The sequence below is a fragment of the Cherax quadricarinatus genome, chromosome 15 (assembly GCF_038502225.1).
Source record: "Cherax quadricarinatus isolate ZL_2023a chromosome 15, ASM3850222v1, whole genome shotgun sequence".
NCBI lineage: Eukaryota > Metazoa > Arthropoda > Malacostraca > Decapoda > Parastacidae > Cherax > Cherax quadricarinatus.
Window position 1 is genome coordinate 9,192,650 of NC_091306.1, and position 19,547 is coordinate 9,212,196.

General features: G+C 44.2%; 1 protein-coding gene across 2 annotated transcripts in view; it reads left to right on the plus strand.

Moving 5' to 3' along the window:
- The first annotated feature begins 86 nt into the window (after nt 1–86).
- LOC128692110 (single Ig IL-1-related receptor) overlaps nt 87–19,547 on the plus strand; it is a 48,561-nt gene continuing 29,100 nt past the window's right edge. The window contains exon 1 of one of the 2 annotated variants that reach the window (XM_070085126.1): nt 87–719. The gene's annotated coding sequence lies outside the window, so the exon portion shown is untranslated. The remainder of the gene's footprint in view (nt 720–19,547) is intronic. The other variant, XM_053781109.2, reaches the window with a different exon arrangement.

Genomic DNA, 19,547 nt, shown 5'->3' on the forward strand with positions numbered 1-19,547 from the left:
TGACGAATTTCCTCTCCTTAAAACAATTGTCATGTTAAATATGGTTTTACATAGTGCCCGCTGTCGACAAGTGCCATACAAGCAACTCTTGTGCGACTGAAAAAAAACAGGAGTGTTAAAGTCTCTGGCAGGAGGGCTTAGTAAACATGATAGCAGAGGACGGATATGGTAAATGTAGAAGCCACTGTGAGAGATACTGTTGACTCGCGTGGTAGTCTGTGTTGTGGTCACTGATTACGTCCCACCCAGCCACTCACAATCTGTAGTGCCAGTCGTGTCTCGCTACTGAGGAGGCATTACTGCACCTACAGCGCCTCTTACATGGGAGAGGCGAGGGACAGAAGTGTTGAGAGTGCCAGTGGTGGCTATGAGAGATGAAAGACTATGTGCTACTAGAACCTCGGAGATGAGTCTGAGTTACCAGGATTACTGCCGTTATAGTGGAAGATGAGTGAGGGTGCTACCTGCCCAGCGTCTCCTGCTTGACGGTGTCATCACCTGCATATAGTCACTGCTGGCGTCTACTCCTCCTGCTTGATGGTACCATCTTCCTCATAGTACCAATAACGCCGACGCCGAAGACTCCTCTTGCTTAATTGTACAAATATTGGAGATCGCCAATGCCACTTTCTTCCTTTGCTTGGCTGCTGTGTTGTCACATGCGTAACAGCAATACAGTGGGCAACTCCTCTGCCAACAGTGATTGTCACATAAGCAAGGTATGTTTATGAATAAACGTTGATGCAATAATACACATGAGACCATATTCCTTCCCTCATGCTCGTCCTTATCTATGCTTCTGTATTTATCCATGCTTCTATAGCAAGTTAGCCAGTTTGACTTAATGCCTAACAACACACACAAATCATTAAAACGACACATTAGCTGTCCTCAAGCATCAATAATACGGTAATCAATATGTAACCTGTAGCTTAATAACAGAGTGCTCGATCCACAAATATATACATAAATACATACATATTATATATATATATATATATATATATATATATATATATATATATATATATATATATATATATATATATATATATATATATATATATATATGTATGCAAAACAACCACTCTGAAAGAATAATGAAATTCCAAGCGCTTTCGTGACTACTCACATTATCAAGGAACTATGGTTCCTTGATAATGTGAGTAGTCACGAAAGCGCTTGGAATTTCTCTATTCTTTCAGAGTGGTTGTTTTGCATATTCTGAAATCACCTGTTTACTGTGATCTTATTGCATATATATATATATATATATATATATATATATATATATATATATATATATATATATATATATATATATATATATATATATATATATATATATATATATATATATATATATATATATATATATATATATATATATATATATATATATATATATATATATATATATATATATATATATATATATATATATATATATGTATGTATATATATATATATATATATATATATATATATATATATATATATATATATATATATATATATATATATATATATATATATATATATATATATTCATTCCCATGAATGCAACAATGTTGTTATTTTTAATTCTATAAATTTTGGAAAAATCAATTTGTTATATATTCTGTTATGTATCCCTAAACCTCAGTAATCCGAGATAGAGTTATCCCTGAATCTCAGTAATCCTAGAAAGGAATCCCTGAACCTCAATAATCCGAGAGAGAGGTATCCCTGAATTTCAATAATCCTAGAAAGGTATCCCTGGTATCCATGAACCTCAATAATCCGAAAGCTATTCCTTATATCACATAATCCCAGTCCTATGAACCTCACCCCAGGCAACAGGCTTAGTATCGGCGCCTCAGAGTTCTTAAAGGATAAAAATACTACAGTCAACTCTCTCAAGAGACCCAGGAGCTGTAAATCAACACTCTCAAGTGGCCCAGGAATTGTTGATCAACACTCTCAAGAGACACCAGGAACTGTTGATCAACACCCTCAAGTGACACAAGAGCTGTATATCAACACCCCTCGAGTAGCCCAGGAGCTAGAAGTCAACTCAGCTAAACATTAAAAATAGTAAAAGAGCAATTCTTTGAAACTTGGCGCTAGATGCCGTAGACTTTTCTTCAGTTCCCATCTACCAAAAAGTGGGAGTGGCAGGGACCTGTCTGATCTCTCTGTTATAACACCAGAACCAGGGAAAGGCAGTGGCAGGGACCTGTTTGATCTCTCTGTTATAACACCAGAACCAGGGAAAGGCAGTGACAGGGACCTGTTTGATCTCTCTGTTATAACACCAGAACCAGGGAAAGGCAGTGGCAGGGACCTGTTTGATCTCTCTGTTATAACACCAGAACCAGGGAAAGGCAGTGGCAGGGACCTGTCTGATCTCTCCGTGATAACACCAGAACCAGGGAGAGGCAGTGACAGGGACCTGTCTGATCTCTCTGTTATAACACCAGAACCAGGGAGAGGCAGTGATAGGGACCTGTCTGATCTCTCTGTTATAACACCAGAACCAGGGAGAGGCAGTGGCAGAGACCTTTCTGATCTCTCTGGGATAACACCAGAACCAGAGAGAGGCAGTAGCAGGGACCTGTCTGATCTCTCTGTGATAACACCAGAACCAGGGAGAGGCAGTGGCAGGGACCTGTCTGATCTCTCTGTGATAACACCAGAACCAGGGAGAGGCAGTAGCAGGGACCTGTCTGATCTTTCTGTTATAATACCAGAAGCAGGGAGAGGCCGTGACAGGGACCTGTCTGATCTCTCTGTGATAACACCAGAACCAGGGAGAGGCAGTGGCAAGGACCTGTCTGATCTCTCTGTGATAGCACCAGAACCAGGGAGAGGCAGTGGCAGGGACCTATCTGATCTCTCTGTGATAACACAAGAACCAGGGAAAGGCAGTGACAGGGACCTGTCTGATCTCTCTGTGATAACACCAGAACCAGGGAGAGGCAGTGGCAGGAACCTGGCTGATCTCTCTGTTATAACACCAGAACCAGGGAGAGGCAGTGGCAGGAACCTGTCTGATCTCTCTGTTATAACACCAGAACCAGGGAGAGGCAGTGACAGGAACCTGTCTGATCTCTCAGTTATAACACCAGAACCAGGGAGAGGCAGTTGCAGGAACCTGTCTGATCTCTCTGTGATAACACCAGAACCAGGGAGAGGCAGTGGCAGGAACCTGGCTGATCTCTCTGTTATAACAGCAGAACCAGGGAGAGGCAGTGACAGGAACCTGGCTGATCTCTCTGTTATAACACCAGAACCAGGGAGAGGCAGTGACAGGAACCTGGCTGATCTCTCTGTTATAACACCAGAACCAGAGAGAGGCAGTGACAGGAACCTGGCTGATCTCTCTGTTATAACACCAGAACCAGGGAGAGACAGTGACAGGAACCTGTCTGATCTCTCTGTTATAACACCAGAACCAGGGAGAGGCAGTGGCAGGAACCTGTCTGATCTCTCTGTTATAACACCAGAACCAGGGAGAGGCAGTGACAGGAACCTGTCTGATCTCTCTGTTATAACACCAGAACCAGGGAGAGGCAGTGGCAGGAACCTGTCTGATCTCTCTGTGATAACACCAGAACCAGGGAGAGGCAGTGGCAGGAACCTGGCTGATCTCTCTGTTATAACACCAGAACCAGGGAAAGGCAGTGACAGGGACCTGTCTGATCTCTCTGTGATAACACCAGAACCAGGGAGAGGCAGTAGCAGGGACCTGTCTGATCTCTCTGTTATAACACCAGAACCAGGGAGAGGCAGTGGCAGGGACCTGTCTGATCTCTCTGTTATAACACCAGAACCAGGGAGAGGCAGTGGCAGGGACCTGTCTGATCTCTTTGTGATAACACCAGAACCAGGGAGAGGCAGTTGCAGGGACCTGTCTGATCTCTCTGTTATAACACCAGAACCAGAGAGAGACAGTGACAGGGACCTGTCTGATCTCTCTGTGATAACACCAGAACCAGGGAAAGGCATTGGCAGGGACCTGTCTGATCTCTCTGTGATAACACCAGAACCAGGGAAAGGCAGTGACAGGGACCTGTCTGATCTCTCTGTGATAACACCAGAACCAGTGAGAGGCAGTGGCAAGGACCTATCTGATCTCTCTGTTATAACACCAGAACCAGGGAGAGGCAGTGGCAAGGATCTGTCTGATCTCTCTGTTATAACACCAGAACCAGGGAGAGGCAGTGGCAGGGACCTGTCTGATCTCTCTGTTATAACACCAGAACCAGAGAGAGGCAGTGACAGGAACCTGGCTGATCTCTCTGTTATAACACCAGAACCAGGGAGAGGCAGTGGCAGGAACCTGGCTGATCTCTCTGTTATAATACAAGAACCAGGGAGAGGCAGTGACAGGAACCTGGCTGATCTCTCTGTTATAACACCAGAACCAGGGAGAGGCAGTGACAGGAACCTGGCTGATCTCTCTGTTATAACACCAGAACCAGGGAGAGGCAGTGGCAGGAACCTGGCTGATCTCTCTGTTATAACACCAGAACCAGAGAGAGGCAGTAGCAGGGACCTGTCTGATCTCTCTGTGATAACACCAGAACCAGGGAGAGGCAGTGGCAGGGACCTGTCTGATCTCTCTGTGATAACACCAGAACCAGGGAGAGGCAGTAGCAGGGACCTGTCTGATCTTTCTGTTATAATACCAGAAGCAGGGAGAGGCCGTGACAGGGACCTGTCTGATCTCTCTGTGATAACACCAGAACCAGGGAGAGGCAGTGGCAAGGACCTGTCTGATCTCTCTGTGATAGCACCAGAACCAGGGAGAGGCAGTGGCAGGGACCTATCTGATCTCTCTGTGATAACACAAGAACCAGGGAAAGGCAGTGACAGGGACCTGTCTGATCTCTCTGTGATAACACCAGAACCAGGGAGAGGCAGTGGCAGGAACCTGGCTGATCTCTCTGTTATAACACCAGAACCAGGGAGAGGCAGTGGCAGGAACCTGTCTGATCTCTCTGTTATAACACCAGAACCAGGGAGAGGCAGTGACAGGAACCTGTCTGATCTCTCAGTTATAACACCAGAACCAGGGAGAGGCAGTTGCAGGAACCTGTCTGATCTCTCTGTGATAACACCAGAACCAGGGAGAGGCAGTGGCAGGAACCTGGCTGATCTCTCTGTTATAACAGCAGAACCAGGGAGAGGCAGTGACAGGAACCTGGCTGATCTCTCTGTTATAACACCAGAACCAGGGAGAGGCAGTGACAGGAACCTGGCTGATCTCTCTGTTATAACACCAGAACCAGAGAGAGGCAGTGACAGGAACCTGGCTGATCTCTCTGTTATAACACCAGAACCAGGGAGAGACAGTGACAGGAACCTGTCTGATCTCTCTGTTATAACACCAGAACCAGGGAGAGGCAGTGGCAGGAACCTGTCTGATCTCTCTGTTATAACACCAGAACCAGGGAGAGGCAGTGACAGGAACCTGTCTGATCTCTCTGTTATAACACCAGAACCAGGGAGAGGCAGTGGCAGGAACCTGTCTGATCTCTCTGTGATAACACCAGAACCAGGGAGAGGCAGTGGCAGGAACCTGGCTGATCTCTCTGTTATAACACCAGAACCAGGGAAAGGCAGTGACAGGGACCTGTCTGATCTCTCTGTGATAACACCAGAACCAGGGAGAGGCAGTAGCAGGGACCTGTCTGATCTCTCTGTTATAACACCAGAACCAGGGAGAGGCAGTGGCAGGGACCTGTCTGATCTCTCTGTTATAACACCAGAACCAGGGAGAGGCAGTGGCAGGGACCTGTCTGATCTCTTTGTGATAACACCAGAACCAGGGAGAGGCAGTTGCAGGGACCTGTCTGATCTCTCTGTTATAACACCAGAACCAGAGAGAGACAGTGACAGGGACCTGTCTGATCTCTCTGTGATAACACCAGAACCAGGGAAAGGCATTGGCAGGGACCTGTCTGATCTCTCTGTGATAACACCAGAACCAGGGAAAGGCAGTGACAGGGACCTGTCTGATCTCTCTGTGATAACACCAGAACCAGTGAGAGGCAGTGGCAAGGACCTATCTGATCTCTCTGTTATAACACCAGAACCAGGGAGAGGCAGTGGCAAGGATCTGTCTGATCTCTCTGTTATAACACCAGAACCAGGGAGAGGCAGTGGCAGGGACCTGTCTGATCTCTCTGTTATAACACCAGAACCAGAGAGAGGCAGTGACAGGAACCTGGCTGATCTCTCTGTTATAACACCAGAACCAGGGAGAGGCAGTGGCAGGAACCTGGCTGATCTCTCTGTTATAATACAAGAACCAGGGAGAGGCAGTGACAGGAACCTGGCTGATCTCTCTGTTATAACACCAGAACCAGGGAGAGGCAGTGACAGGAACCTGGCTGATCTCTCTGTTATAACACCAGAACCAGGGAGAGGCAGTGGCAGGAACCTGGCTGATCTCTCTGTTATAACACCAGAACCAGAGAGAGGCAGTGACAGGAACCTGGCTGATCTCTCTGTTATAATACAAGAACCGGTGGAAAATGTTATGGGGATACCGACAAAATATCCTGAACTGCACATAACTGTCTTTCCACGCGAGAACCAATTGACTGATCTTTATAAATGAGACACTTTTGCAACATTTGCGTGTCTTTATTCTGGAAATTTCACGTCACACAGTGGCTTCTTCAGCCCAATGCAGAAAAAGGTGAAATAAGAGGAGGAGTTTGAGGTAATCAGTCCCTCAGCCTTGAGTCGATGTGTTCAGTCCATCAATCTTGATAAAAGTGCAGCATATTGGAGGTGATGGAGCTTTTATACTGAGGTGAGGTGAGGTGAGGTGAGGTGAGGTGAGGTCCAGCAGTGGTAGGTGGAGTCACCAGTGAACAAAGGCACTAGTGGAAGTAGATCGTGCCTAATCTATAGACACGACCTACTTCCACTACTCCACTACTTCAAAACTTCTAGTCTTATTCCACCTTTTTCTACATTGGACTGAAGAAGCCAGTGCATGGCCAAACGTTTCCAGAAAAAAGATAACCATCTGTTGCACAAGTGTCTCATTTATCAACTTGTCGGTTTTGTAAACCATTTATTCACATCCTGTCGGACACAGCAACATCTTGGGATCTTGATGCAGAGATTTCTTCAACACTTGTCTAATCTATAGACACGACTTACTTCCATTAGTTCCTTTATTCACTGGTGACTCCGTCTACCACTGCTTCACCTCACCTCTCGTCAGTATATAAGCTCCATCACCTCCAATATGCTGCACTTTTGTCAAGATTGATGGACTGAACACATCGACTCAAGGCTGACTGACTGATTATCTCAAACTCTTCCTCTTATTCTACCTTTTTCTACACTGGACTGAAGAAGCCACCATGAGGTGAAACGTTTTCAGAATAGAGATACCCAAAGTCTACACAAGTGTCTCATTTATCAATGAGTCTGTTTTATTAACCATTTATTCACAGACTGATCTTCATGAAACTCACAGAAGTTAGTTCTCTATGTCATTAAATATGCTAGAGTATACGATGCTAAAAATATATAACAAACCGACCGTATCCCACCGAGGCAGGGTGGCCCAAAAGGAAAAAACGAAAATTTCTCCATTTAGATTTAGTAATATATACAGGAGAAGGGGTTACTAGTTCCTTGTTCCCGGCATTATAGTCGCCTCTTACGATACATATGACTTACGGAGGAAGAATTCTGTTCCACTTTCCCATGGAGATAAACGGAAATAACAAGAACTAGTAAGAAGATAGAAGAAAACCCAAAGGTGTGTATATATATATATCAGACTACCTGTTTTAAAAATTTGCTTCTTAATATAGATCAAATTTATTTCTCGCCTAATCGGCTAAAATGGAATTGCGTGAAAAAATGTGTATTGTATAGATTTTAGGTTGTAAAGAATGCTACTTAATTGTTTAACTGATAACTTAAACCCTTATTGCTCCAGAGGATAAGACTTTATTGAAATTGGGACAGAAATCTCTTTTATAAGGCTCCCCTATGTTGTTTTCGATTTTGTTTGTAAATGCCATGGAAAAGGTGTAATCAAAAACTGAAATGCATGTGGAAAGTCCCTCATAATTTATGCTGGTCAGTTGTGGATGTATTTTTATTGCCTTTGTAAAAAGTTACGTTATATAGAATAGGGAAACTGTAGACTGAACTTATAAAGTCCTTTAAGAAGGACAACTCAGCACTGAAAGTTTGAAGATGATACGATGAGGCATTCTCAAGTTATCGCGTGGAAGCCGAGGAGATAAAAAAATATAACAGGAAAGCACAATTCTGTCAGCCGCTATTAATTGTTCGTTCATTAATAAAATTAACATGTTAATTTTAGCTTTCTGACATGAAGTTAACATATTAAGGATAGGTCCCATTCATAAAGTTAACTTGTTAAAGGGTAAGGGAGTAAACACTTCCTATTAAGCCTGTAAATAGGGAACGTATAGAAATTGACGTTGCGTAACGCGTATGATAAGCAACTACGGCAAGTGAGGCCGAGTTACCAGGTCAGAGCTGCATCTCACCCGTGTGTGTGGATGATGTTATTCTTGGTTGAAGCAAACATTGGTAACACACAGCTCATCAACCAGCTTCTACTGGCTTCACTTTAACTCAGTCTACGAGGAGTCAGTACAAGGATCCTTGCAGGCTCGATCCTCCCTCCGCTGATCGTGACCACGGTCTCTGACCGAAGGGATTGCGAGTGACCACCCTTCAGAGAAGAAGCAACTATATTGCTACTATACACAGAAATACAACTCATAAGGGTTTGGCTGGTGTATTAGAATATGATAATACGATACCTGTCTAAAAAAAAAGAAAAATACAATATAAATGCAACCAAAAGTGTATAAAAGTGTGTTGTGAAACAGATGGTGCTAACCTAACTGAATTAATCCTTTTACAGACTGTGGCTGAGTGGGTAGTGACCTGGACCGGCTCTTGCTAGGACCCAGGTTCCTCCCTCACACCATCTTACTTGTTTTACAACCTTCACAATATACTGTAACTCTCATTTCAAAAAAAAAAAAATATGTTATTAAAAGAGACGAACGAAGGAAATTACAACCTAACGATGATAATAATGAAAGAGTTGAGAGAGAGAGAGATAGATAGATAGATAGATAGATAGATAGATAGATAGATAGATAGATAGAGAAAGAGAGAGAGAGAGAGAGAGAGAGAGAGAGAGAGAGAGAGAGAGTGAGTGAGTGAGAGAGTGAGTGAGAGAGTGAGGTATGGCATGGTCCCCCAACAGGAAAATCCTAAAATCGCATAGATAAACACACTGGGAACACCACTTTCTGACGATCAGTTGTAGTGAATCTTTTGTGTTGTAGTCATACTGTATGATCATACTAACTATATATAGTATACATATGTATACATATATAAATATATAAATATATATATATATATATATATATATATATATATATATATATATATATATATATATATATATATATATATATATATATATATATATATATATATATATACCTGTCTTGCACAACATGTAAACATTGGTGACACAATACACAAATATTGTCTCGTAGTTACGGCAACATCCACACTGGTCTCATTAGCGGATCCTTCCCTAATAAATAACCCTCAGCCATTGATGGCACATCACCCACCTGAAATAGCCACCCTGATATTTTTGATACCCCCCAGGCTTACAATTCCGCCAGACACGCGCCGGTCCAATTTAATTTCAGAGGCTTGGCGGGGAGAAAATCTCCCAGTAATTCGCTTTAAAATAAGATTTAATTATATAAAACTGGCCAGAGGCTGCGGCCGGAATCTCCTCCTGTGAGATACACTTTCATGGCATTTATATTGAACTTGATGACGCATTCTGAGTTTATATACATTGTAAATGCGTTAATCTACATTGTGAGTCTTAATATAAATTGTGAGGGCGTTAATATAAATTATTAAAGCATAAATGTAAATTGCGAGAGCGTAAATGCGCATTATGAATGCGTTAATAGGCATTTTGAGAGGGTTGTTATATATTGGGTGTGCGTATATATACATTGAGAATGTCAATATAAACAGTGAGAGCGTTAACATGCATTGTGAGAGGGTTAATGTTTATTATGAATATTAATATACATTAATGAAGAGAATAATATGCATTGTGAGTGTTAATCTACATCGTGAGAGTATTAACACACTTTGTGAGAAGAATAATATACATTGTGAGATGATTAATATACGTTGTGAGAGGGTATATACATTGTGGGAGTATTAATACACAATGTGAGAGCATTAATATACATTGTGAGGAGGTTAATACATATTGTGACTAACAAGACTGATTTACATTTTGAAAGGCTTTAATATACATTATGATAGGCCTTAATATACATTGAGAGAGTGTTAATATACACTTGAGAGCATAATTCTATACATTGTGAGAGATTTAATTTACATTGTGAGAATAATATAAATTATGAAGTTAATGTACATTGTGTGGCTTAATATACAGTGCCAGTGAATTAATATACATTATAAGAGCTTCAATGTACATAGAGTTAATATACATTGTGAAAGATTGACTGTACATTGTGAGAAGATTAATATACATTAGCGAAAAATTTAGCAGACACTGTGAGAGAGTTAAGGCAGACTGTGAGAACCTTATTACTCCAGCAAGCACCTTGATGCTTCTCAGGAAGTTTTACGTAATTTCTTTTCTTAGCAAAGTCTTGGAGGCCGTCGTTTCCAAGTCCGAGTTTCTTCGGCAGCTGCTCCACTCTCCTCGTTACCTCGACATTACCTTATATGCAATAAGATCACAGTAAACAGGTGATTTCACAATGTGCAAAAATAACCACTGTGAAAAAATAGTGAACTTCCAATCGCTTTCGTGATTTCTTACATTATCCTTGATTGTGTGAGAAATCACGAAAGCGCTTGGAAGTTCACCATTTTTTTTTTCACAGTCGTTGTTTTGCATTATCTTACAGACGAAGCGCATTGAAGATGCCAATCAGAGACATACACACCACTTCTAACTTAATTTTTCTTCTTCAAGGCTGAGGTGCCGATTTCCTCACTGCTTCTGCTGTCCCCAGTGTTTAGGTCATCTCTGTATTTCGACTGACGAAGCCTGCTGATCAACTGAAAGATCTCGGCATTAAAGACAGCAAATTGCTGCGCATATGTTTGGCTCATAAAGCAGTCCGTAGTTTAATGTAGCTCATCTGTCCTCTCGCATGAATACTGGAAAAAAAAAATTATGTTTTTCAGTTTTTTTGGACGGTATCCTATTTTCATGGACTTCTAAATCTCTCTCTCTCTCTCTCTCTCTCTCTCTCTCTCTCTCTCTCTCTCTCTCTCTCTCTCTCTCTCTCTCTCTCTCTCTCTCTCTCTCAAGGCTTAAGGAAATACCTTATTAGGACTATGTTTTTTTTTTCCGGAAGATCGGTGGTGTGGTGGTGGCTCAACTTTTTCAATAAGTTTCAAACTCGAGAAATCGTAAGTTTTAAGACTGTCGGGAAAGTGGATAAGTGGCTCCAGCTCACACAGGAGGTGCTCCAGCAAACTTGGCTTCCAGTTGTTCTTCCTAGCTGTACTTCTACATCAAGAACAAGGGTTTTGTGTGTGCTCCCACACCAAGAATAAGGGTTTTGTGTACGCTCACAGCAAGGACCAGAGCTTTGTGTGTGCTCCCACGCCAAGAGGGGATACAAGGGATGTACTCTTTTACTAAGAACAGATATTTTGGAATCAGTTGAAGACATTGTGAGTACTCTGATACCAAGAGACCTGCCGTAAAAAATACAAAAGACACAGGAGAGCCTCACAAAGGATCAACAAGTCCAATAGAACTCCTACAACAGCCCCACAGAAGACTTACATAAACTGGTGATGATGCATTGCGTTGTTAACTGGCAGTGTGGAAGAGAGAAGCGTTGGGAGGTATTGTTTACATCCGTAGGTGGACGATAACACACATTGATGTTTCGACTGTCCTCACCACGTCAAATGTGACACAACTGCGTCACACGTGACACAACGGCGTCAAATGTGACATCACTACCTCAAAGTTGACAACACTACGTCAAGTGTAACTTCATCTCGTTAAAGGTTGAAGACTTTAATGGTGGATTCAAGTTGGGGCAATTTGAATACTTACCGGGTGCTCCGTATTAGTCAGTGGAGTTCACAGTATTCTTCCCACTGCTGAAGGAAGCATCGACATGTTAAGAAATCTTTAACCTTAAACGTTACATTAAGAAAATCCGTCAACTCCCTCGCGATACTCATTTCCATTCACTGTTGAAGCCAGCGGAGGCAACAGAGATATCAATAAACGGTGTAGAAAACCCACAAGGTGATGAGTGAGACCCGTGTGCAGCATTTGGTTATCTTTTTTTTTTCCTGGAAACGTTTCGCCAGCCAGTAGCTTATTCAGTCCACTGCAGAGAAAGGTCGAAGATGAGGAGTTTGTGGTAATCAGTCCCTCAGCCTGAAGAGTTGTGTTCAGTCCATCAAGCTCGATAAAAGTACAGCATATGTTGGCGAAACGTTTCCAGAATAAAGATACCCAAATGATTCCCAAGTGTTCCACGACATAGATCTCTGCATTAAGTTATTATTAGTTTTAATGATAAAAAAAATGAAAAGTCTTCGGACGAATTTATTAGAAAACACAATTTGTCTGAGATCGGGACGCGATTCGCCGACGGATGATCGAGCCTCCACCTAATCTTTGCGCTGAATGACCCACAAGCGTTTAGCTCTTCACATATAATAGATAAATAAAGAAGAATTCTCCGAGAACGAAGGGTCGAGAGAATGGAACTCGAGGAATCCCGGACAAGATCATTGAGGGTGAAGGGAACATGACAGTAGAGAGCGAGGGGAAACAGTAGAGAGTGAGGGGAAGGTGACATTAGAGGGTGAGGGGAAGGTGACAGTAGAGAGTGAGGGGAAGGTGACAGTAGAAGGTGAGGGGGGAAAGTGACAGTAGTGGGTGAGGGGAAGATGAGTCTCTTTTCCAAAGGTTCCAGACTTACCAAACATACTGTTAGCGAGGCCATTGTGCATGGAGGAGTCTAGTGAGAGGAAGACAACTCAATGACTGTTGTGTGTGAAGTTAATTATCAACACCACCACCAGACAGTCTTTGGCATGCAAGACACTAAGAGTCGTGTAGATCATCTAGCGTTTGTAGAGAAGGTGTTTCGACCCTCAGCACGGTCCGATACGCTACTTCTCTCGCTCTCTTTCTCCTTCCTAGAGAGGGCGTCTGCGTCACCTAGCATATGAGGTATATAGTCCCATTTACCTCGAGGGTGTTCCTGGGGGTCAACGCCCCCGCGGCCCTGTCCATGACCAGGCCTCGGAGCGGATCAGGGCCCGAACCTGAACCGACGTACGAACAATAGCCCGGCTGGTCAGGTACTAACTTTAGGTGCCTGTCCAACTTCCTCCTGAAGACAGTCAGGAATCTATTGGCAATCCCCTTTATGTATGCTGGGAGGCAGTTGAACAGTCTTGTACCCCTGACACTTATTGTGTTGTCTCATAGTGTACTCATGGCACCCCTGCGTTTCACTGGGGGGAGGGGGGAGGTTTCACCACCTGCTGAGTCTGTTGCGTATAGACTTCTAATTCTTGCGTATTCACCTGCCAGACATAATTCCCACAATAGAAAACAACTACAGAACATATGGAGAAATTGCCACAGACTATGTCAGCATAAAGTACAGAGACTCGACCATAAATTAAATACAGTATTTTCTTGTAGTAGCTGACGTACTTCGTACGACACTGTAGCTAGTCTTGTAGTAGCTGACGTACTTCGTACGACACTGTAGCTAGTCTTGTAGTAGCTGACGTACTTCGTACGACACTGTAGCTAGTCTTGTAGTAGCTGACGTACTTCGTACGACACTGTAGCTAGTCTTGTAGTAGCTGACGTACTCCGTACGACACTGTAGCTAGTCTTGTAGTAGCTGACGTACTTCGTACGACACTGTAGCTAGTCTTGTAGTAGCTGACGTACTCCGTACGACACTGTAGCTAGTCTTGTAGTAGCTGACGTACCACCCATTACACTGTAGTTTTCACGTAGTGACTGGTGTAGGCTAAACTGCGCTGTAGTTATTCTTGTAGATGATGTAGGTAAGTATTACAGGACACTTCATTTTCTAGTTTTTCTTCTTTTTCTTGTTCTTCTTCTTCTTCGTAGTGAAGCCGCGTACCTCCACACGACCTCTGTGTCGCCAAGACTTACAGCGACGCGTCACGCAGGACGTTACTCGGATTCTGTGTAAAACGGAATTGTGTCACCTTGTTTTTCAAGCCCACCAGGGACGTGTGTTGCTATACGCAGTGTTGCTTATATTGTAGCTGCTGTGTGTTGCTTGTATTGTGGCTGCTGTGTTGCTTGTATTGTAGTTGCTGTGTGTTGCTTGTATTGTAGCTGTTGTGTTGCTTGTATTGTAGCTGCTGTGTTGCTTGTATTGTAGCTGCTGTGTTGCTTGTATTGTAGCTGCTGTGTGTTGCTTGTATTGTAGCTGCTGTGTGTTGCTTGTATTGTAGCTGCTGTGTGTTGCTTGTATTGTAGCTGCTGTGTTGCTTGTATTGTAGCTGCTGTGTTGCTTGTATTGTAGCTGCTGTGTGTTGCTTGTATTGTAGCTGCTGTGTGTTGCTTGTATTGTAGCTGCTGTGTGTTGCTTGTATTGTAGCTGCTGTGTGTTGCTTGTATTGTAGCTGCTGTGTTGCTTGTATTGTAGCTGCTGTGTGTTGCTTGTATTGTAGCTGCTGTGGTGCTTGTATTGTAGCTGCTGTGTGTTGCTTGTATTGCAGCTGCTGTGTTGCTTGTATTGTAGCTGCTGTGTGTTGCTTGTATTGTAGCTGCTGTGTGTTGCTTGTATTGTAGCTGCTGTGTTGCTTGTATTGTAGCTGCTGTGTGTTGCTTGTATTGTAGCTGGTACGCTTGCAAAGGTAACTAAATTTGCTCTGTGTGTGTGTGTGTGTGTGTGTGTGTGTGTGTGTGTGTGTGTGTGTGTGTGTGTGTGTGTGTGTGTGTGTGTGTGTGTGTGTGTGTGTGTGTGTGTGTGTGTGTGTGTGTGTGTGATTACTTATTTGAAATTACCTCTTTGAGTTGTCGTGGGATGAGCTCCAGCTCTTGGTCTCGCCACTTCCGACCGAACGACAGACAGCATGATAATGTCTATTTTTAAACGTCCATACAGAGTCCACTTCCCCTGTGTCATTCCCCAGGTCATTCAACTTCTCCATAACAGTGTGTGTGTGTGTGTGTGAGTGTGTGTGTGTGTGTGTGTGTGTGTTTGTGTGTGTGTGTGTGTGTGTGTGTGTGTGTGTGTGTGTGTGTGTGTGTGTGTACTCCTCACACGTGTACTCGCGACCGGTAGTACTCATGATAAGCTCGGCGGCTCCTGGATTGGATCGTTTAGTAGGCTTCTGTCGTGAGGCCAAAAGCCTCCATAAGAACATAGCGTCACTCAGTTTCTCAAACCAGAGAAACCAATTCAGTTACATCCGAATGGCGGACCCTGGACCGGTTCTCCAGGAGATCTGCGTCGCTCCAGCGTTGAGTCAGTCTTTTAACCTCGCTGGAAGATTGACAACAGCGCTGAGGCAGTCTTTTAACCTCGCTGGAAGACTGACACACAGCCTTGAGACAGTTTGTCAGCCCCAGTAGAAGATTGAAAGCCGTAGTTCCCACGACCTAAACATTTCGCTAATAACGTTGATAACTACCCAAATAGGGGGGGCGAAACGATCAAGTGGACCAAGATGGACCGAAGCGTCGGCCAAATGATGTTGGCTGAATGATCGGTGTTGTATGTTGATCTTCCCACTGAGCTCTACCACTGGGGTCTACCATTGGAGTATACCACAGGGGTCTACCACTGAGTTCTACCACTGAGTTCTACCACTGGGGTCTACTATTGGGGTCTACGACTGGGGTCTACCACAAGGGCCTACCGCAGGGGACTACCACTGGAGTCTGCCGCTGGGGGTCTACCAGCGTGTAAATATTTTAGTAAAAATATTCTTTACTACTCTATGGTAAGCAACAGTGAAAATTATAATCTTTACAATTTGTATTTCTCTATGTAAATCCATATACATTAACACAGACACAGTCACAGACATTAACACAGACACAGTCACAGACATTAACACAGACACAGTCACAGACATTAACACAGACAAAGTCACAGACATAAACAGAGACATTAACACAGACACAGTCACAGACATTAACACAGACACAGTATGGAAGACAGTAAATGTAGTCTCAGTTTTTAAAAAAGGAGACAGACACGAAGCATTAAACTACAGACCAGTGTCACTGACGTGTATAGTATGCAAGGTCATGGAGAAAATTATCAGAAGAGTGGTGGAGCACCTAGAAAGGAATGGGCTTATCAACGACAGCCAGTACGGCTTCAGGGACGGGAAATCCTGCGTCACAAACCTAATGGAGTTCTATGACAGGGTGACGGCAGTAAGACAGGAGAGAGAGGGGTGGGTACATTGCATTTTCTTGGACTGTAAGAAAGCGTTTGACACAATTCCACACAAGAGATTAGTGTGGAAGCTGGAGGACCAGGCAGGGATAACTGGGAAGGCACTTAAGTGGATCACGGAATACCTGTCAGGAAGATAATAGCGAGTCATGGTACGTGGCGAGGTGTCAGTGGGCGCCGGTAACGAGCGGGGTGCCACAGGGGTCAGTCCTAGGACCGGTGCTGTTTCTGGTATTTGTGAACGACATGACGGAAGGAATAGACTCTGAAGTGTCCCTGACTGCAGATGACGTGAAGTTGATGAGAAGAATTCAATCGGACGAAGACCAGGCAGAACTACAGAGGGATCTGGACAGACTGCAGACCTGGTCCAGCAATTGGCTCCTGGAGTTCAACCCCACCAAGCGCAAAGTCATGAAGATTGGGGAAGGGCAAAGAAGACCGCAGACGGAGTGCAGTCTAAGGGGCCAGAACCTACAAACCTCACTCAAGGAAAAGGATCTTGGTGTGAGTATAACACCGGGAGCATCTCCTGAGGTACACATCAACCAAATAACTGCTGCAGCATATGGGCGCCTGGCAAACCTAAGAACAGCATTCCGACATCTAAATAAGGAGTATTTCAGGACTCTACACTATGTACGTTAGGCCCATATTGAAATATGCAGCGCCAGTTTGGAATCCTCACCTAGCCAAGCATGTAAGGAAACTAGAGAAAGTGCAAAGGTTTGCAACAAGACTAGTCCCGGAATTAAGGGGCATGTCCTACGAGGAGAGGTTAAGGAAAATCGACCTGACGACACTGGAACACAGGAGAGTTAGGGGGTATTTGATAACGACATATAAAATACTGAGAGGTATAGACAAGGTGACCAGAGACAGGATGTTCCAGAGATGGGACACAGCAACAAGGGGTCACAGTTAGAAGCTGAAGACTCAGATGAACCACAGGGATGTTAGAAAGTATTCCTTCAGTCACAGAATTGTCAGGAAGTGGAATAGCCTGGGTAGTGATGTACTGGAGGCAGGACCCATACATAGCTTTAAGAAGAGGTTTGATAAAGCTCACGGAGTGGGAAGAGTGACCGGGTAGCTGCCAGTTGAAGAGTCGGGGCCAGGAGCTGTGACTCGACCCCCGCGACCACAACTAGATGAGTCACAGACATTAACACAGACACAGTCACAGACATTAACAGAGACACAGCCACAGACATTAACACATATACAGTCATAGACATTAACACAGACACAGTCATAGACATTAACACAGACACAGTCACAGACATTAACACAGACACAGCCACAGACATTAACACAGACACAGTCACAGATATTAACACAGGCACGGCCACAGACATTAACACAGACACAGTCACAGACATTAACACAGATACAGCCACAGACATTAACACAGACACAGACACAGTCACAGACATTAACACAGGCACAGCCACAGACATTAACACAGACACAGTTACAGATATTAACACAAACACAGCCACAGACATTAACACAGACACAGCCACACACTCCAGCACAGACACCGTCACACACTCCAGCACAGACACAGTCAAACACTCCAGCACAAACACAGTCACACACTCCAGCACAGACACAGTCACACACTCCAGCACAGACACAGTCACACACTCCAGCACAGACACAGTCACACACTCCAGCACAGACACAGTCACACACTCCAGCAAAGACACAGTCACACACTCCAGCAGACACAGTCACATATTCCAGTACAGACACAGTCACACTCCAGTACAGACACAGTCACACACTCCAGCACAGGCACAGTCACACACTCCAGCACAGACACAGTCACACACTCCAGCACAGACACAGTCACACACTCCAGCACAGACACAGTCACACACTCCAGCACAGACACAGTCACACACTCCAGCACAGACACAGTCACACGCTCCAGCACAGAGTCACACATTCCAGCACAGACACAGTCACACACTCCAGCATAGACACAGTCACACACTCCAGCACAGACACAGTCACACACTCCAGCACAGACACAGTCACACACTCCAGCACAGACACAGTCACACGCTCCAGCACAGACACAGTCACACATTCCAGCACAGACACAGTCACACACTCCAGCACAGACACAGTCACACACTCCAGCACAGACACAGTCACACACTCCAGCACAGACACAGTCACACACTCCAGCACAGACATACAACAACTCAGATGTGGATATCATCACATCCACATTAGTTTACAGTGATACTCTTAATATTACTAGTACAGGTACTATTACTGCTATTATTGCTTCTGTTATTTTGGCTTTTATTACTACTACTCGAGAAAAGCACAGACAACCACAGCCACAGACACAGCCACAGACAGCCACAGACACAGCCACAGACACAGCCACAAACACAGCCACAGACACAGCCACAGACACAGCCACAGACACACAGAGAGAGAGAGACATCACAGGCTGGAGAGACACCATGGCAACAACTGGGAATTTCCATCAGTTCATCAAGACTTGGAAGAAGTGGCGGTGGATCAGGTTATTAATATCAACCTCCAAGTCACCTTGTCAAGGCCTTTTAACAGTCTACTGTAAACAAGACAGTAAGAAAAAAATAACTGTGATGGGAGGGTATGCTGTTACGTGTGCGCAGGAGACACCATGTACTCTACTCTCCTGTTTGTACTCTCCTGTTTGTACTCTCCTGTTTGTACTCTCCTGTTTGTACTCTCCTGTTTGCACTCACCTGTTTGTGGTTGCATGGGTCCATTCTCAGCTCCTGGCCCTGCCTCTTAACTTACCACTCATAGCCTCATGGGCCCCTATTGTACCTGCTCTTCAAACTATGTGTGGAGGCTGCTTCCATCACTTCCTCGCGAAGATCATTCCACTTCCCGACCATTCTGTGACTTAAGAAAGCAGCTTCCTCACATTCCTGTGGCTAATCTGTGACTTTAACTTTCAGCGGTGATCCCGAGTTCCCGGTTCTCGCCTCT